The sequence below is a fragment of the Puma concolor genome, chromosome A3 (assembly GCF_028749965.1).
Source record: "Puma concolor isolate L17-30 chromosome A3, mPumCon1.1.hap2, whole genome shotgun sequence".
Classification (NCBI taxonomy): Eukaryota; Metazoa; Chordata; class Mammalia; order Carnivora; family Felidae; genus Puma; species Puma concolor.
In genome coordinates, this window is record NC_141669.1 from 20,962,810 (window position 1) to 20,981,080 (window position 18,271).

Here is an 18,271-nt window from a genome sequence, read left to right on the forward strand (position 1 = left end):
TCCGATTCTGTGTCTCCCTCTCTCTCTGCCCCTCCCCCGTTCATGCTCTGTCTCTCTCTGTCCCAAAAATAAATAAACGTTGAAAAAAAAAAATTAAAAAAAAAAAACAAAAAACGATGACTTAACTTTGTAACTGTTTTCAGATCATAATTCATTTCAGATCATTCTCTCTATTGTTGCACATTTAGGGTGACCTTTTTGTTTTTCTTTTTGCAAATACTTCTTTTACATTTTTATTTTATTTATTTATTTATTTATTTTTATTTTAGAGAGAGAGAGAGTGCGAATGGGGAAGAGGAGCAAAGGCAAAGAGAGAGAGAGAATCCCAAGCAGGCTCCACATTCAGTGCAGAGGCCGATGTGGGGCTCAGTACCAGAACCCTGGGATCATGTCCTGAGCCAAAATCAAGAGTCAGACATTTAACCAACTGAGCTACCCAGGCGCCCCCAAACACTATTTTAAACGTTGTGAGAACAGCCTCCTCCAAGCCCTCTGGCACTTGGGGAAAGGAAGTGGTGGGAGGTATTGCCCACTGACATTCTAGCCTTGCTCTCTCTCCTGAATTCTAGATATTTCTCCCAACGCCCGTCAGCCAAGCTCACCATCGTCACCAAACTCGGGAGGTACCTGCCTGGAAGTCAGGAGACCTGACTCTGGCCGCTTTGGCATTGACCTTGACTGGAAAAGCACCCGACTCTGCCTCATCCGACCGGTGTGTGTAGGTCAGGGCACAGAATCCTGCATCACCAGACTGCCTGCCTGGTGCCCTTTCCCCTGGTCCACCACCACCAATCAGCAGTGAGGCCAAGGTCCTGGCTTTCACATCCCGGAATGTGGCAGGGGCGGTTTTCCTGGTGTGATTCACAAACTGCAACAATGTTTCAGCCGGACACGGAGACAAACTAAGGGGAGGGGGATGCGGGTGTCCTCAGCCAGGAAGCTTCCTCAGAGCCTCCCCGTCCCCAGGGATCTCTGCCTCTCTCTGAGCTGGTTGTGTCTCTCATAGTGGAGGGTCATGGGCCCCGCCCTCCCCCGCCTTGAGAGGGCACTCACACCATCCTTCTAGCTGTTTCGCACGAGATGCTGTCTCTCCAGCTGTGAGCACCCGCAGGTCAGGGGAGCAAGCATGCGTACACTTCTCGGCCCCTCCCCAACCCCGTGGCTGGACCAGGAACGATACTCACCAGCTGTGAGAGTGAGCCACCAGACGGTGTTTGGAGGAAGGATTCCAAAGTGGTCCAAAATGCGCACCTCTGGCCTCCCTGCTGGCTGAGCGCTGTCACAGAGGAGTGACAAAAAAAGGAGCTGGGACAAACTCGCACAGGCCACGGCAAGTAGACTTTCAAAACCCAAGTCCGACGCTCCCGGCAAAGGCTCAAGCGTTCTCGGCAATAGCTCCACCCACAGGCGGTGCTAACTGCCGTGGGGACGTCAATCCCCTCGGAAGATCCTGCCTGTACCCTCTGCGGGTTTAGAAGCTAAAGGGAACGACAGCTGTTCTGAGCTGGGAGCAGAGTGGCCCCAGGGCTCGGAGCACGCTCTGAGCCCGAGTCAGGAAACCTGAGCTCGGGCCTGGCTCGGCCACAGTGTGCCCCGGCCTCCTGGTGACTTCACCCCTCTGAGCCTGTGCCCTGATATGCCCAGCAAGGGGCAGTCCTGCACAGCCACTGCACAGGGATGGAGTCAGAACAAGTGACACAATGTGTATAAAATTACTTTGCAAAGCTTAGAGCTTTGTACTGACAGGAGGGTCATTAGACAGAAAAGCGCGGACAGATGAAAGGGGTAGGCCGCTGATTTCTCAAGGTACTTTACTCAGTAGTAGGAACAATCCTTTATTTGTTCAGTGCTTGATAATTCACAAAGGGTTTCTGGGTTCTTTATCTCACCTGAGCCTCACAACAACCTAGCAAGGCAGGGCAGGGATTATTCTCCCTGACCACTGAGCAGGTAAAGAAAAGGAGGGCCATTTTCCCATGGTCCTACAGTCACAGAGCCAGGACTAAAACCCCCTTGTGATAGCTCTCTATGCTCCTTATGATGGGCCCATTATGGTGTTCTCTGTTTCAGTTACTGCAACCCCATGGGGCAATTTCCCACAAAACGTGTGAGCACATCCTAGCAGGCCCCAGAGCCCCCCTGTGACTGGAAGGGGTGGGGAGGGTGGGGAGAGAGTAAAGAAGGCTGCGGTTATCTCATTAGCAATGGGAAGTTACTAAAAGCAGGAAAATACTGTGATCAGATCTGTGTTTTGTTAAAAAATGCTTTCCTTCTCCACCTCTTCCTTATCTGCTCCTTTTTTTTCCTTCTTCCCTCTTCTTCCTCCTTCTCCTCTTTATTCTTCATTTACTTTGTATAATTCCCCACAAAGAGAAAGAAAGGAAAATTCTGGGACTTTCCATCACCAAAACCCTTGCGTGTTCATCAAGCTGAAGTCCTAACCGGCTGGCTCCTTGTATTTATAGGACACCAGGGTCCCGCCCAGAGACTCCGTTCTCTGGGGTGGAGGAAAGGGGGGGGGGGGGGGGCGTTCTAGAAGCTTCATGCTCCAGGAGCAACGCCAGGATTCAGCGAAGGACTAGGATGTAGCAGGCATGTACGGCTGGAACCAGGCCCCTGGTCCCTCCCTGGCCTTCTGGAAAGAGCCTTGCCTCAAGGACTGCCTGAAATAGCCCAGAACCTGAGATCCTGGCCGTGTGCTCTTCTCCACTGGGTGTCTGCCACTCAAGAGTTCACACTCCCCAGGCCACTAGCAAATGGCCAAGTGGCCGATGTGTAATCTGGGGTGCCCCCGCCCCAGGACGTCTTCCTCCCCAGTTCCCTTAGATTACAGGCCTAACTTCCTCTCCAGTTGGTGTCTCCTACATAGATCACATGCCCAGCAGCTGGGTCCCCAGTCAGAGAGTTTGGGGAGGATCTGAACAGAAAAGGCAAGCACATCTGCCCATGCACGTGTGCGTGCATGCGTGTGCATGCGTGACGAGTGTGTGACATCTCGGGAGGAAGGGGTTCACGCTGTCTCTACAGAGAACCTCTGCCTCATTCATCTTGCTCAGTATCATATCGCCAGCACCACGCAAGTGGTTGGCACCTAACAAATATTCTCTGAATAAATGAATGAATGAACAATGAATGAACCGGTGAGGATAGTGGCCTGGATATAGCAACCAGAGAGGCCTTGGAGACCTCGCTAGCACGTTTCTAAGGACTCCCAGCAGGGCAGGCTGGTGGTGATGATAAAGGAGTCAGCAAGACAGTGTGGGAAGCCTGTAAGGGGTCTGGAGGAGGCCGCAGGGCACAGGAGGGGTGGGGGTGGTGTGGGGATGGGAAAGACTGTTTGAACAGAAAGCAAGAGTCCTGTTTGAGAATGTCACCGGCCACAGGCCCTCTTGCACCCGCATCCATAGCAGCAGTCTCTCTTTTCTCGTGTGTGTGTGTGTTTAATTTGAGAGAGAGAGAGAGAGAGAGAATCTTAAGCAGACTCCATGCTCAGTGCAGAGGCCGAGGCAGGGACCTGAGCCAAAATCAAGAGTCGGACGCTCGACCGACTGAGCTGCCCAGGCGCTCCTCTATGAAAACTTTAAAATTCAAGAGAAATGGGAGCGATTTTTGTTGTTGTTTTTAATGTTTATTTATTTTTGAGACAGAGAGAGACAGAGAATGAACGCGGGAGGGTCAGAGAGAGGGAGACACAGAATCAGAAGCAGGCTCCAGGCTCCGAGCTGTCAGCACAGAGCCCGATGCGGGGCTTGAACTCACAGACCGTGAGATCATGACCTGGGCCGAAGTCAGATGTCTAACCAACTGAGCCACGCAGGTGCCCCTGGGAGTGATTTTTGAAGGTGATGATTTCTTTGGCTCTTCCTCCACACTGGTCCCCTGTTTGTCCAAGGCCTGTCCTCCCTTCAGCCCCCAGTCCAGTGACAGTGGAACTTTTTCAGCACCTAGAGTCTCTTGGGTGCCTGTGGACCCCCTCAACCTGCATAGTTTAGTATTGAATCAGCTATGGTCTTTTACTGTCTTGTTTGTTTTTGAGGAATATTACCGTTAATTTCACAGTTCACACGTAGCTCATCAACACTTACGGATGAACTGGGAACAATTTTGGGTCCCAGGATACCTCCCCCTCTCCTGGGATGTTTAACACTCCTACTGTTGCCCAGCTGGTGTCTGCTCGGGGAGTTCATGATAATTTTAATTTTGGCCGAAAATGGAAACAAAGAATCCTATCGGTTGAGCTGTTCCTTAGGGGCTTCATGGGCCTTGTTCTCTCTCTAGATCCTTAGTAGCCTCCTCCAGGCCAGGAACGGGGTCTCCTGTTCTCTACCTCTCATAAGACCAAGCGCTGTTGAACATATTTTAAATGTGCTGGTTGATATCCCTGTTGGGTGATTTCAAGGTCAATCTTGTTAAAGAAGCAGAAAAACAAGGCAAAAAAGCTCGGTTGGAAGGGTTTCTACTCATAGCCTGGTTCACGTAGTCCCCGGGGCCTGCAAATCTCCCACTGACATATGGCCCCGTGATATTTACTCTAGTGTCAGGATCCTGGTGTAACTATGGGCACCTTTCCTGGGTTCCATGTTCTGGAACCTCCCTCCTCCTTAGGGAGTTACCTTCTCACCACTTACTTCTCCAGAACTACTCCCTTTAGTAGCCAGAGCCAACAGAAATGCTCCTTCCCACACTTCTTGGAATGCCTCCATCAGTCCCAGTTTCTACTTTAAGGAACATACTTTGTCCAAGTAACTGGAAGGAAGGCAGAGCCTGAGCATGAACTTCACTTTCCAGAAGGGACCCTGCCTTCTCTGGTACACAGCGGATAATCCCTTCCTTCCAGCCCAACAGGAAGGCCTACTTCAATCATTTAGTGCCCTGAACAAGCATGCAAGACAGACATATAAAGCGTCATGAGGGCTTAGGGACAAAGAATGTCAACCCAAAGAAATCTTTTTCTTTTGCAGGGATAGTCTTCATGCTGGCAGGCTGTCGGGAAGATACGTGGGGACCCTGGGATTTTCCTTTCGCTTTCTTGTGCTCTCAGAAACCACCCCCTGGTGACTCAGAAACATGAAGGTAAGGGCCAGGTAGGTGGGGCACAGCTTCCCATTCCAGGTTTACCCAGTTTTACCAGACAGAGGAGCGCACTGAGGCTGTAAGCAAGAGAGGAAGCCCCAAAGAGAGGAAGGACAGGGTGTTGGTTCCTCAACTTGTTGAGACCAGAGTTGTGTAGCAAGACAAACTTGAGTGTGCTCAGCATTTCTCCTTCCTGACTTGGGTTTCACCTTAGCCCCAGTTCAGTGGCAGCCCTGTTGGCTCAGAGGGCTGAAGATTCCAAGAGGAAGAAGCTTGTACAATCCTTCATGTAGTGGGGTGGGGGTGGGGGTGGGGTGAACCTTTAAAGTAAACCTCTGGCAAGATCCCAGTGGGTTATGCTGCCCCAACTCTGGATCTGACTTCTCTCGCTTCTCTAACCTACCCACTCTGCCCTCTGCTCATAACAAATTTCTTATCATTCCTCACCATGACAGGCATGGCTGCTGTGTACAGCTTCGTGGGTTGTGCCCTGAACAATTCTTAGAGGTGCCATTTCCATAGACAGAGGAAAAAATCATGCACAATCTTACCGGGCAGCCCTGAGACAGTCCTCTTATGACTTCTTTCCCATATATTTCTTCCTCCACCAAGAATGCCCTTGTTTGCTTTTCCTCTCACCATATATTCACCTGGTAAATCATCTAACACTTAGCTTTCAAACTCGGCTCAAATGATGTTGATGAACACAAATGTAACAACTGAATGCATTGGGAAATGCTCACACAGACATTGGGAAGAAACACCGTATACATAGGAGTCTCTGGGCACCTGGGTGGCTCAGTCGGTTAAGTGTCCAACTTGGGCTCAGGTCATGATCTCACAGTTCTCGGGTTCGGGCCCTGCGTTGGGTTCTGTGCTGACAGCTCAGAGCCTGGAGCCTGTTTCAGATTCTGTGTCTCCCTCTCTCTCTGCCCCTCCCCTGCTCATGCTCTGTCTCTCTCTGTTTCAAAAATAAAGAAAAACATAAAAAAAATTTATATAGGAGTCTCAAGCTGGCACACTGTTAGCTCATTCTGCCTGGTAGTTTGATTATGCCCATGGGGTGTTCTGAAAGGCAATGTAACTAAAATCCATCAGAATGAGTCAAATTAAAAAGATATAATAACGAGTGTTGGTGAGGATATGGGGCAACTAGAACGCTCATACAATGCTAGTAAGAGTGTAAGTTGGGATGACTGCTTTGGAAAACTACTTGGTGGTATCTTCTAAAGTGGAAGAGATTCCTAGCCTACGATTTAGCGGTTCTGGCAGAAACGCATATGTACACACACAAAACATGTGCAAACACGATCATAAAGTCACGATTCATAATAAGCCCAAACTAGAAATGACTTCAATGTCCACCAACAAGACACTAGAGGAAAGATGTGATATATTCATCAAATAGAATATTACACGGCAATGAAAGTGAATTAATCATTGCTTTTGCATAACAACGTGAATGAACCTGACAAATATAACGTGGCGTGAAAGAAACCCAGACCTAAAAGAATACATACACTGCGTGACTCCATTTATATAAAACGAGCACTGTGGTGCCAGAAATGAGAATGATGGTTACCCTGGGAGGGCAGGTAGTGACCGGAAAAGAACACGAAGCTTCTGTGGTGCTGGCAATGTTCTATTTATTAACATGGGAGATAGTCACACAGATGTGTGTTTATTTTGTGAAAGTTTATCGAGCTGCGCACTTAGATTCGTACACGTTTATGTGTGTATGCTACGCCTCGATAAAAAAAAAAAGATCGCTTAAAAGAATAAAAGCAACGCCGACTTTGGGCAATGATGTAGTAGCAGAATCTACATTTATCCTCTGCCTTCATCAGTTATAAAATGGAACAAAATATAGGAAGCAATGGTTTGAAGACATTGGATGGCAGGTGTCTCCGGACAGGGATCCCCGAGAGATGGGAAGCAGATGAGATGAGTCTTCTGGGGGGTCCCGGCTCACTGCCTGGAGAGAGAGCTTCCAGGCTACCGCACAGAGAGAGAGGCAGAACTCTTGGAGACGTGCAGAGGAATGTCCTCGAAAGTTTTGCCTGGGCACCGATCGGTACGTGTGATTGTGGACATGCCCAGCACTGGGAAAAGAAGCCCCGTAGAGGCGAGGAGATGGACGAGCCCCCAGAGCGTGTGCGAGGCTGGGAAGAGTGGGTGTGCCCACCAGCCAGAGCAGAAAGTGCTCCCCACACACGGGGCTTGGAGCCCTCAGAGGAGGGTGGCCTCAGGGGTCATGCCAAATGAGTCCCAGGAGTTGTTCTGGACTCCCCTAACAAAGCTGGAAAGCAAGCCTTGTGAAGGTCAGACGATTTCCAAGTAATTTAACCGCAGCCTATACTGAAGCCACCAGATATTTCAAAGAATTAAAAAAAAAAAAAAAAATTCTGGTACCAGGACGCCTGGGAGGCTCAGTTAAGTGTCTGGATCTTTTGTTAAAAATTATTTTAACGTTTATTTATTTTTGAGAGACAGAGAGAGACAGAGCACGAGCAAGGGAGGGGCAGAGAGAGAGAGGGAGGCACAAATTCTGAAGCAGGCTCCAGGCTCTGAGCTGTCAGCACAGAGCCCGACATGGGGCTCAAACCCACCAACTGTGAGATCATGACCTGAGCCAAAGTCGGATGCTTAAGCAACAGAGCCACCCAGGTGCCTCAAGTGTCTGACTCTTTTTGTTTTTTTTATTTAAAAAAATTTGTTTTAATGGTTATTTTTGAGAGAGAGAGAGAGGGACAGAGTGTGAGTGGGGGAGGGGTAGGGAGAGAGAAAGACACAGAATGTGAAGCAGGCTTCAGGCTCCGAGCTGTCCGCACAGAGCCTGACTTGGGGCTCAAACTCACGAACTGCGAGATCATGACGTGAGCCAAAGTCAGACGCTTAACTGACTGAGCCACCCAGGCGCCCCTGGTTTTTATTTTTTTATGTTTTTTTTTTATTTTTGAGAGAGAAAGAGACAGAGCATGAGCAGGGGAGGGACAGAGAAAGAGGGAGACACAGAATCTGAAACAGGCTCCACACTGAGTGGTCAGCTCAGAGCCCAACCCGAGGCTCAAACTCACGAACTGAGAGATCATGACCTGAGCCGAAGTCGCACACTTAACCAACGAAGCCACCCCGATGCCCCTCCAAGTGTCTGACTCTTGATCTTGACTCAGGTCATGATTTCACAGTTCATGGGATCAAGCCCCATGTGGAGCTAACATGCACTAACAGCGTGGAGCCTGCTTAGGATTCTCTCTCTCCCTCTCTGCCCCTGTCCCCTGCTCACGTGCTCTCTCTCTCTCTCTCTCTCTCTCTCTCTCTCTCAAATAAAGGAATTCTGGTACCCAACAATATAAACTTCAAAATATCTGGTATCTCATATGGTTTCACTTATATGGAATATAAACTAACAAAACAAACGAACAAACAAACCCAAACCCAGAAACAGCCCCATAAATACAGAGAATACACTGGTGGTTGCCATAGGGGAATGGGGTGGGGGAGGGGGCAAACTGGAAAAGGGGCGTGGGAGATACAGGCTTTCAGGTATGGAAGGAATAGGTCACAGGGATAAAAGGTACAGCATGGGGAACATAGTCGGTGGGGTTGTAATAGGGCTGTGTGGTGACAGATGGCAGCTACTTGTGGGGACCACAGCATAACCTACACTTGTCCAATCACTAGGCTGTTAAAAAAGCAGTGTTTCTTGGATGTTACCTAAACTTCTTGTGGTGATCATTTCACAATATACATGTGTATTAAACCATTATGTCTCACACCTTAAACGTACACAATATTGCACGTCAATTATAGCAATAAAACTGGAAAAAAACCCACAAAATATTTGGTGTCTAATAAAAAATTACCTGTCACTCAAATAAGCAGGAAAAAAAAAATCAATCCGTAGAAACAGAAACAGAAATGATACAGCTAATAGGAGACAAGGGCATTGAAACAGCTACTATAAATATATCCCATATATTCCAGAAGGTACAGGACAGCATGAGCGTCAGGAAGAGTGAAATAGAAAATCTACAAGACGCCCAAATCAAAATTCTAGAGATGAAAAATATAGTGAACGGAATTAATAGCATAGCAGATCAGACATTAAATAAGAAAGCATTCTTGGCTATGAAAACATAGCAACAGAAAAATCCAAAATACAACACAGATAGGAAAAAAAGATTCATCTCTAAAATAAGAATATTGGGGCACCTGGGTGCTCAGTCAGTCGAGCGTCTGACTTCAGTTCAGGTCATGATCTCACAGTGTGTGGGTTCGAGCCCCATGACGGGCTCTGTGCTGACACTTCAGAGCCTGGAGCCTGCTTTGCATCTGTGTCTCCCTCTCTCTCTGCCCCTTCCTCACTCGTGCTCTGCTGCGCTCTCTCTCTCTCTCTCTCAAAAATAAATAAACATTAAAAAATGTTTTAAAAAATAAAATAAGAATATTGGGGCGCCTTGGTGGCTTAGTCAGTTGAGTGTCTGACTCTTGATTTTGGCTCAGGTCATGATCCCAGGGTTGTGGGATTGAGCCCCGTGTCAGGCTCTGTGCTGAGCGTGGAACCTGCTTAAGATTCTTTCTTCCTCTCTCTCTCTGCCCTTCTCCCCTGCTCTCACTCCCTCTTTCTCTCTAAAATAAAAAATAAAAAAATAAGCAGAACATCAGTGAGTGGCGGCAGCATTCAGGGCCTCATGTGCGTGTACCTGGAGTCCCGGAAAGAGGGGATGAGGTGAGAAGAGGGCAGAAAACGTGTTTGAAGACATAATGGCTGAAAATTACTTAAATTTGGCGAGAACTATAAACCCACCACAAATCAGAGAAACTCAACAAACCCCACTCAGAGAAAAAATGAAGAAAAACCACATCAAGGCGCATTGTAGTCAAATCGCTAAAACACGATGATAAAGAGAAAACGCTAGAAGCAGCCAGAGGGGAAAATACACTCTGTGCTGAGGAACAAAGATAAGGACAGTAGCAGACATCTTCTTGGCCACATGCAAACCAGAGGATAATAGGGAGACATCTCCAAGCCACTGAAAGAAAAACTGCCAACCAAGAACAAAAATATCTTTCTTTTTTTTCCCCTTTTAAAATTATTTTTTAAACCATGTTAGGGTGCCTGAGGGGCTCGGTCGGTTGAGCAGCCGACTTCAGCTCAGGTCATGATCTCGTGCTTCGCGAGTTCAAGCCTTGCATTGGACTTGCTGTTGTCAGTGCAGAGTCCGCTTTGGCCCCTCTGTCCCCTGTCTCTCTGTGCCCCTCCTCCACATACCCGCGCACATGCTAGCTCGCTCGCTCTCTCTCTCTCTCTCAAAAATAAATAAACATTAAATATTAAAACGAATTTTTTTGAGAGACAGCACGTGCTCATGGGGTAGGGGAAGAGAGAGAGAGAGAGAGAGAGAGAGAGAGAGAGAATCCCAAGCAGGCTCTGTGCTGTCAGCCCATCGCCTAAAGCAGGGCTACATCTCACGAACCACCAGTGAGATCCTGACCTGAGCTGAAATCGAGTCAGACCCTTAACTGGCGGAGCCACCCAGGCGCCCCCAAAAATATCTTTCAGTAATGAAGGTGAGATAAACTTTTTCAGAAATACCAAGGCTGAGACTCTACTTCCGAGTGTGATAAAGATTTTACCATGTGACCCTTCACTGCAGAAAACAGTGATCAACCCTGAGCTTAGTACAAAAAGGAACTACGTGAAAATAGCGGAGAGAGAACAGAATCAGATGGACCCCCCCACCCCCCGCCTCTCTGACCCACCTCACTGACTCACGCACGCAGCCCAGCCAAAGGCACACTGGACGGAGGCTGAAGCTGGCATCTTGCAGGTGGTGGCGGGAGAGCAGAAGGAGACAGGTGGAGGTGTACAAAGAAGCTCTCACCTTCCAGACGTTTAGCCCAGGGTGAAACGCATCCCATGTTGTACACAGAAGGCAGCCAGGTTCACAAGAAAAAACAGGTTTTATGATGTGAGAAACCAGAAAAGAAGAAGCCAGGACAATAGCGAAAACTGACCGGAGTGGAACCCCGGGGAAGAAAAAGACCCAAGGGCTCCTGGCTGGCTCATTCGGAAAAGCATATGACTCTTGATCTCGGGGTGGTGAGTTCGAGCCCCACATTGGGTATAGAGGTTACTAAACAAACAAACAAACAAATGAATAAACTGAAAAAGAAAGAAAAAAGAACAGAAAGAACAGAACCAGAGAACTCTCCAACCTGTCGTATCTCTGAGTGATGCTTGCACCACACTTGGCATGAAACAAGAATGAAGATACTGCACAAGACGTGGGATTTGCCATGCCAGCCTAGCCAAGAAAATCACCTGCTAAAACAAAGGAAATAATACTCATTGGTGAAAAACAGCTGTATTAATTAGTCAGGGTTCTCCAGGGAAACAGAACAAAGTATGTATGTGTATGTGTGTCTGTGTGTGGACAGGGGGTGAAAGAGAGGGAGAGAGGAGGAGGGAGTGAGAGAGAGAAATCGATTCCTTTTACATCAGGGGAAGTCAGTCTTTGTTCTATTAAGACCTTCAACTGATTACATAAGGCCCACCCACATTATGGAGGATAATCTGCTTAAAATCCATCCATTTAAATGTTAATCTCATCCAAAAAACACCTTCCCAGAAACATCCAGAATTATGTTTAGGCAAATATCTAAGCCCAGTGACCCAGTCAAGCATGCACACAAAAGTGACCATCACAATAACAGTCTGAGTATCTCCACAAATTCACATTCATGACATTCATATAAATAGCAATCCAAAATTGCCTGCAAATAAAAGACCAAGAAAATAAAACATATTCTCGAGAGAAAAATCAAAATTGAAGCAAAATTGACAGAATTAAAGGGAGAAACATACAATTCCATAACCAGAGTTGGAAGTTTAAACTCTCCCTTTCTGGCAACTAATAAAATAACTAAATTAAAGAAATTGAAAGCTTGAGTAATTCTGTATTTGGTGAAACTGTCTTTATTTGTAGATGGCACTGTTTGTGAATGAAAAAAAACCAAAAAACCCTTAAGAATCTACCAAAAAGAACTTACTACAATAAATAAAACTTCCAGTTGGACATAGTCAATATATGAAAATCAATGGTATTTCTATATACCAGCAACAAGTAACTAGAAAATAAAAATGTAAAAGTCAACTCCATTCATAATAACATTAAAAAAGCTCACATAGAAATACATTTGGAGAAAGACTTACAGACTGGAAACAATAAAATATTGCAAAGGGAAGTTGAAGAACTAAATAGAGAAGATAGTGTTCTAGTTTGGAAGGCTCGATATTGTTAAGACGGCAATCCTCCCGGTTTGTTCTTTAGATTTATGTGGTCCCAGTCAAAATCTGAACAGTCTCTTTTGAGGAATTGACAAGCCATTTTTATTTGTGTGTTTATTTTTCAAGTTTATTTATTTATTTTGAAAGAGAGAGTAGGAGAGAGAGAGAGAGACCAAGAATCCCAAGCAGGCTCTGCACTGTCAGCACAGAGCCCGATGTGGGGCTCAATCCCATGAATCATGAGATCGTAAACCGGCCTGAAATCAAGAGTCAGACGCTTAGCTGACTGAGCCACACAGGTGCCCTGACAGGCTATTGTAAAATTTATATGGAAAGCTGAAGGACTTAGAATAGCTAAAATATTTTGAAAAAGAAAACCAAAGCCGGAGGACTTACACTGTCTGATCAAGACTTACTAGAAGAGGGGCGCCTGGGTGGCTTGGTCGGTTGGGCGTCCGACTTTGGCTCAGGTCATGATCTCACGGTCCGTGAGTTCGAGCCCCACGTCGGGCTCTGTGCTGACCGCTCAGAACCTGCAGCCTGTTTCAGATTCTGTGTCTCCCTCTCTCTCTGCCCCTCCCCTGTTCATGCTCTGTCTCTCTCTGTCTCAAAAATAAATAAACGTTAAAAAAAAAAATTTAAAAAAAAAAAGACTTACTAGAAGAGGGTGCTTGGCTGGCTCAGTTGGTAGAGCATGCAACTCTTGATCTTGGGGTCATGAGTTCAAGCCCCATATTAGGTGTAGAGCTCACAAAAAAAAAAAAAAATTACTGTAAAGCTTCAGTGGTCAAGAGAGTGTGGTTTCCCCATAAGGGTAAATATAGACCAGGGGTCAGCAAACTTTTTCTTTAAAGGGCCAGATAGTAAATATTTTAGGTTTGCAGTTCACATGGTCTCTGTAACAACTACTCAGCTATACTGTAGCTTGAAAGCAGCCAGGCAGAATACAGAAATGGATGAGTGTGCCTGTATTATAATAACACTTTATGTAAAAAGCCAGAGTAGGCAGGATTTGTTGACCCCTGATATAGATCAGAGGAACATAACAGAGTCCAGAAATAAACTCTCACTCATCAGATCAGCCGATTTCTTTACAAAAGTTCCAGGGTAATCCAATTGCATTGAAAGGATAGTATTTTTTTTTTTTTTACATTTATTTATTTTTGAGAGACAGAGAGAGACAGAGCACAAGTGCAGGAGGGGCAGAGAGAGAGGGAGACACAGAACCTGAAGCAGGCTCCAGGCTCTGAGCTGCCAGCACAGAGCCCGACGCGGGGCTCGAACTCACGGACCATGAGATCATGACCTGAGCCGAAGTTGGACGCTTAACTGAGCCACCCAGGTGCCCCTGAAAGGATAGTATTTTAAACATACAGTACTCTAGCAAAAGGATATCTGTATGGAAAGAAATGAACCTTGACACATACCTCATGGTAAACTCAAAATGGATCACAGACCTAAAACTGTTAATCTTCTAGAACATATAACGGGAACATTTTGTGACATTTGCTTAGGCAAAGAGCGTGATAACAAAATCACAAATTATAAAATAAAAATTTGATAACAAATGACAAGAGACCTCAGCCTGGCATGGCCCTTTTCCAGGATCCTCTCTTTTCAATTTTGCAGATGTTGGGCCTCAGAGAAGGAATCACATTCTTATGCTTTAATTTTCAAAGGTTCATCTTTCCATTTACATCTTATTCCTTTTTTTTTTTTTTTTTTTTTTTAACTCACCAGTATATGTTGAGTAACTACTATCTTTCATGTTGTGGCCAGGTGCCAACAGGATTTCAGTGAACAAAACCTAGATATATATTTGTGTTTTTACCTATTAAGTCTTGTTTTTATTTTTATTTATTTATTTTATTTTATTTTTAAAATGACATCTGGATTTTATTATTTTATTATTATTTTTTTAATGCTTATTTATTTATTTATTTATTTAACGTTTATTTATTTTTGAGACAGAGAGGGACAGAGCATGAATGGGGGAGGGTCAGAGAGAGAAGGAGACACAGAATCTGAAACAGGCTCCAGGCTCTGAGCGGTCAGCACAGAGCCCAACGCGGGGCTTGAACTCAGGGACCGCGAGATCATGACCTGAGCCGCAGTCGGACGCTCAACCTACTGAGCCACCCAGGCGCCCCAATGCTTATTTATTTTTGAGACAGAGAGAGACAGAGCGTGAGTGGGGGAGGGGCAGAGAGAGAGAGGGAGACGCAGAATCCAAAGCAGGCTGTAGGCTCCCAGCTGTCAGCACAAACCCCGACGTGGGGCCCGAACTCACAACCGTGAGATCATGACCTGAGCCCAAGTTGGACACTTAACCGACTGAGCCACCCAGGTGCCCTACATCTGGATTTTAAAGGCAACCTAAGGACAATTGCCTCTACCAAATACTTTCTCCTCCCTGCCTTCAAAGTTTTTCACTTCAAAACCAAGCTCAAATAGTGAAGAGATTGGAAGGTACATACCACCAAATTGTTATCAATGGTGGCTTTCAATGCCCTTCCTTTTCTGTATTTTCTAAAGTTGCAACATTTGTTATTTTTGGAAAGAAAATACAATCGAAGTTACATAGGAAAAAAACTCTCTAAAACCTCAATTTAAAGATCCTCTCCTGAGGGAAGTTTTCCCTGATCACACCTCTCAGTATGACTTAGGGATCCTCTTCTATCCACACAGTCACCCTGCATTTTTGTCACTCCTAGCCCATAGAAGCAGCAGGGGAACCATAAATGTGGATCTTCTTCCTTGGACTGCGAACTGGAGGGCGGGGACCATGTCTTAGTCATTTCTGAATCCCCAGCTCCAAACAAAATGCTTCGTGTTCAGTAAGAACTCAGAAAGTGTCTGTTGGATGAACAAATGGATGAGGTTATCAAGTCGTGGGTAGGAAACAAGATGGAGGTCCATGGTCTAGAGCACTGTGGTGGTAAAGGAGGCTGTGGGTCTTTAGTTATTGAAACTCAATTCTCAGGGTCCAGGACAGATCAGAGAGGAAATTTCATGCTGAGGCCTCTGGCCTTGGGCTAAAGCTTCTTAAGTTGACCTGGGCAAGATGAGAGGGGGAGGGTTGCAGAACCCGGAGTACAGCTGAGCCTGTTGGAAGGAGTTCAGTAACCCTAGGTGGGGAGTATCACAATTTGAAATTATCTATTGATTTGTTTGCTTTGTTACATGTCACCTCTTGTTAATGAGAGCACTCTATGAGGATAGGACCTTATCTGACTTGTATCACCAGGGCTCGGACCAATGCCTGGCACATAGATGACACTCAATAAATATTTGTTGAATTAATGTTGAATGAACGAACTCACTCTCCACCAAGCCCACGAGAAAGAGCTCAGATGCAGCTTTATTCATTCATCCTGTAAAATATAATTGACAATAGATCTGAAGAAACCCCAGTCAGCACATTCTTTACTCTGTGGGAAGGCGTGCTGCGGAAGCCAAAAGTAGATCTGAGAGTTGCTTGGTAAATACAGAGTTGGACTAAGGGGACTTGGAAGATCTTAAGAGACTGTGTCATTGAGCTGGGGCACCCTGATGAGTCATGCTTTCCTACATGAGGACAGACGTTCCTTGCCAAACAGGATCCTGCCTTGCCCAATGCTGCCATCTTTTCCTGTCACTGTGGGAGAAACACAGTCTGCCCCATTCCCCTTTCTCAGCAAGACTTATCAGTCCTAATGTTTCTTTCTTTCTTTTTTTTTTTTTTTTTTTTTTTTTAAGGCTTTCCCTCACATTACTGTGCCCAGGATTACAGAGTGTCCCTTGCTGGTTACATTTTCCACTGTGGCTTCCCAATGAGATTTTTGGCTATAATTCACATATCCTGCTAAAGATGAACAATTCTGGATCCCAGACTGAAACCTTCTACTATTCTAGTTGCAAAAGTTACTCGTTGTCACTCTATCTCAATTTATCTTTAGAAAATGAAATAATAATACCTTTTCCATGTGTCCCACAGGCTATTAAGCAAAAGAAATTGAAGACGATAAATAAGGGTGGCTCAGAAGTTGTGCTTCGATCCTTTTAATTAGAGTTCCATACCTGATTTCCACTGATGAGCTACCGGACATTAAATAAGTCATTTTATCTGATACTTAGCCCATTGTCTTGTTCTTAATAAGCGGGAAATCCTCATATGGTTCTATCGCCATAGAGTGACCTGAGACACCTCCCTACCTTCCCAAGCAGCCTGAGGAAAGATAGTCGGTTGCTTTTTTACGTAACTAGTGGGCTTTTACTCTGTTGACTGTGTTATATAAACTTGAGACCAGGGGCACCTGGCTGGCTCAGTTGTTAGAGCATGAACTCGTGATCTCAGGGTTGTGAGTTTGAGCCCCACATTGGGTGTAGAGATTACTAAAAAAAAAATAAATAAAATTAAAAAAAGAAAAAACTTGATAATACAGCTGAATGGTTTGAAAAAAGAAGGGAATTTCAGAAGTTGGGTAGTAGGAGGGATGGAGAGAAGAGACTCCGCATGGAGAAAACTTTGAAAAAGAACAGGTCTAGCAAGACAACAAGACAAAAGAAGGGATCTAGTTAAGCTTGGCTATGCGATGCAATCCTCTTCTCCATCTTCCCATGAAACCTTCAGTATAATGTCATTAGTCATAAATAGTTTTTTTAAAGTTTATTTTTGAGAGAGAGAGAGAGAGAGAGAGAGAGAGAGAGAGAGAGAGAATCCCCAGCAGGCTCCATGCTGTCAGTGCACGGCCCGACTCAGAATTCAAACTCACAAACCGTGAGATCATGACCTGAGCCAAAATCGAGAGTTGGCCACTTAACCGACTGAGCCACCCAGGCGCCCCCAGTCATAAATACTCTTGAATTTGAATGTATTAGGAGGAGACAAACAAGTGCCCAGTCTGGCCTTGATGCATATACGGTGTGTACAGGCAGTACAGGTAAAAGCCAATCATCTTCTGGTTATATAATTAAAAAATGAAGAGGTAAATTGTGTAGTCTTATAGGGTCTTACAGCTCTAATATTGTGTGATTCTATATATGGTATAAACAGGATGTTACCAGGAAATTCCTTTTTTTGTTTGTTTCTGAACTGTAGAATCTTTTTAGGCTTTATTACCTATCTTTTTTGTTAACTTCTTTTTATAGATTAAAAAAATGTAATTATAGTATAGTTGACATATAAACGTATAGTTTCAGGTGTAAATATAGTGATTTGACAGTTACATACTTTAGGACGTGCTTACCATGCTAAGTGTAGTTACCACCTGTCACACAAAGTTATTACAATATTATTGACTAGATTCCCTATCCTGTACTTTCTATCCCCATGACTTATTTATTTTATAACTGGAAGTGAATTCCCCCCCCCCTTTTTTTTAATGTAAGCTCTATGCCCAATGTGGGGCTTGAATAGAGGACCCTGAGTTCAAGAGTTGCATGCTCTCTGATTGAGACAGCCAGGTACCTCAGGCAGTGTGTACCTCTTAATCCCCTTCACCTATTTCACCTATCTCCCCACCCTGCCTCCAGGAAGTTATGATGCAGTGGGTTAGGGTGAGGCTTGGAGATTCCCATTAAAAAAAATTTCCCTAAATGATTATGATGCACACCAAACTTTGGGCATCATTGTACACATACTTATCACATTCTGTGGTCAATGTTTAATTGCCCACACATGATCACTCTTCTCCCAGTCCTTAGCATGCAATATTGCTGACAGAAGCAAATGGGGCGTGTTCAGAGAATGTAAATTCACATTAATATTATTCTGAGTGAAACATGCTTATAAAAATAATATATCAATGGGAAAAAGAATACAACAAATGGTGCTGGGACAACAGGATATCCATATGCAAAAAAATGAAATTGGGCCCCTACCTCACACCATATATATATGGGCCATCCAGGCTCCCCTACCTC

General features: G+C 45.3%; 1 long non-coding RNA gene across 1 annotated transcript; it reads left to right on the forward strand.

The window, feature by feature from the left end:
- Positions 1-1,190: 1,190 nt before the first annotated feature.
- On the forward strand, positions 1,191-16,476 carry LOC147582303 (uncharacterized). Its single transcript, XR_015248948.1, has 3 exons — positions 1,191-1,330; positions 4,962-5,073; positions 16,344-16,476. It is a non-coding gene; the product is annotated as an uncharacterized LOC147582303 (long non-coding RNA).
- Positions 16,477-18,271: the final 1,795 nt, after the last annotated feature.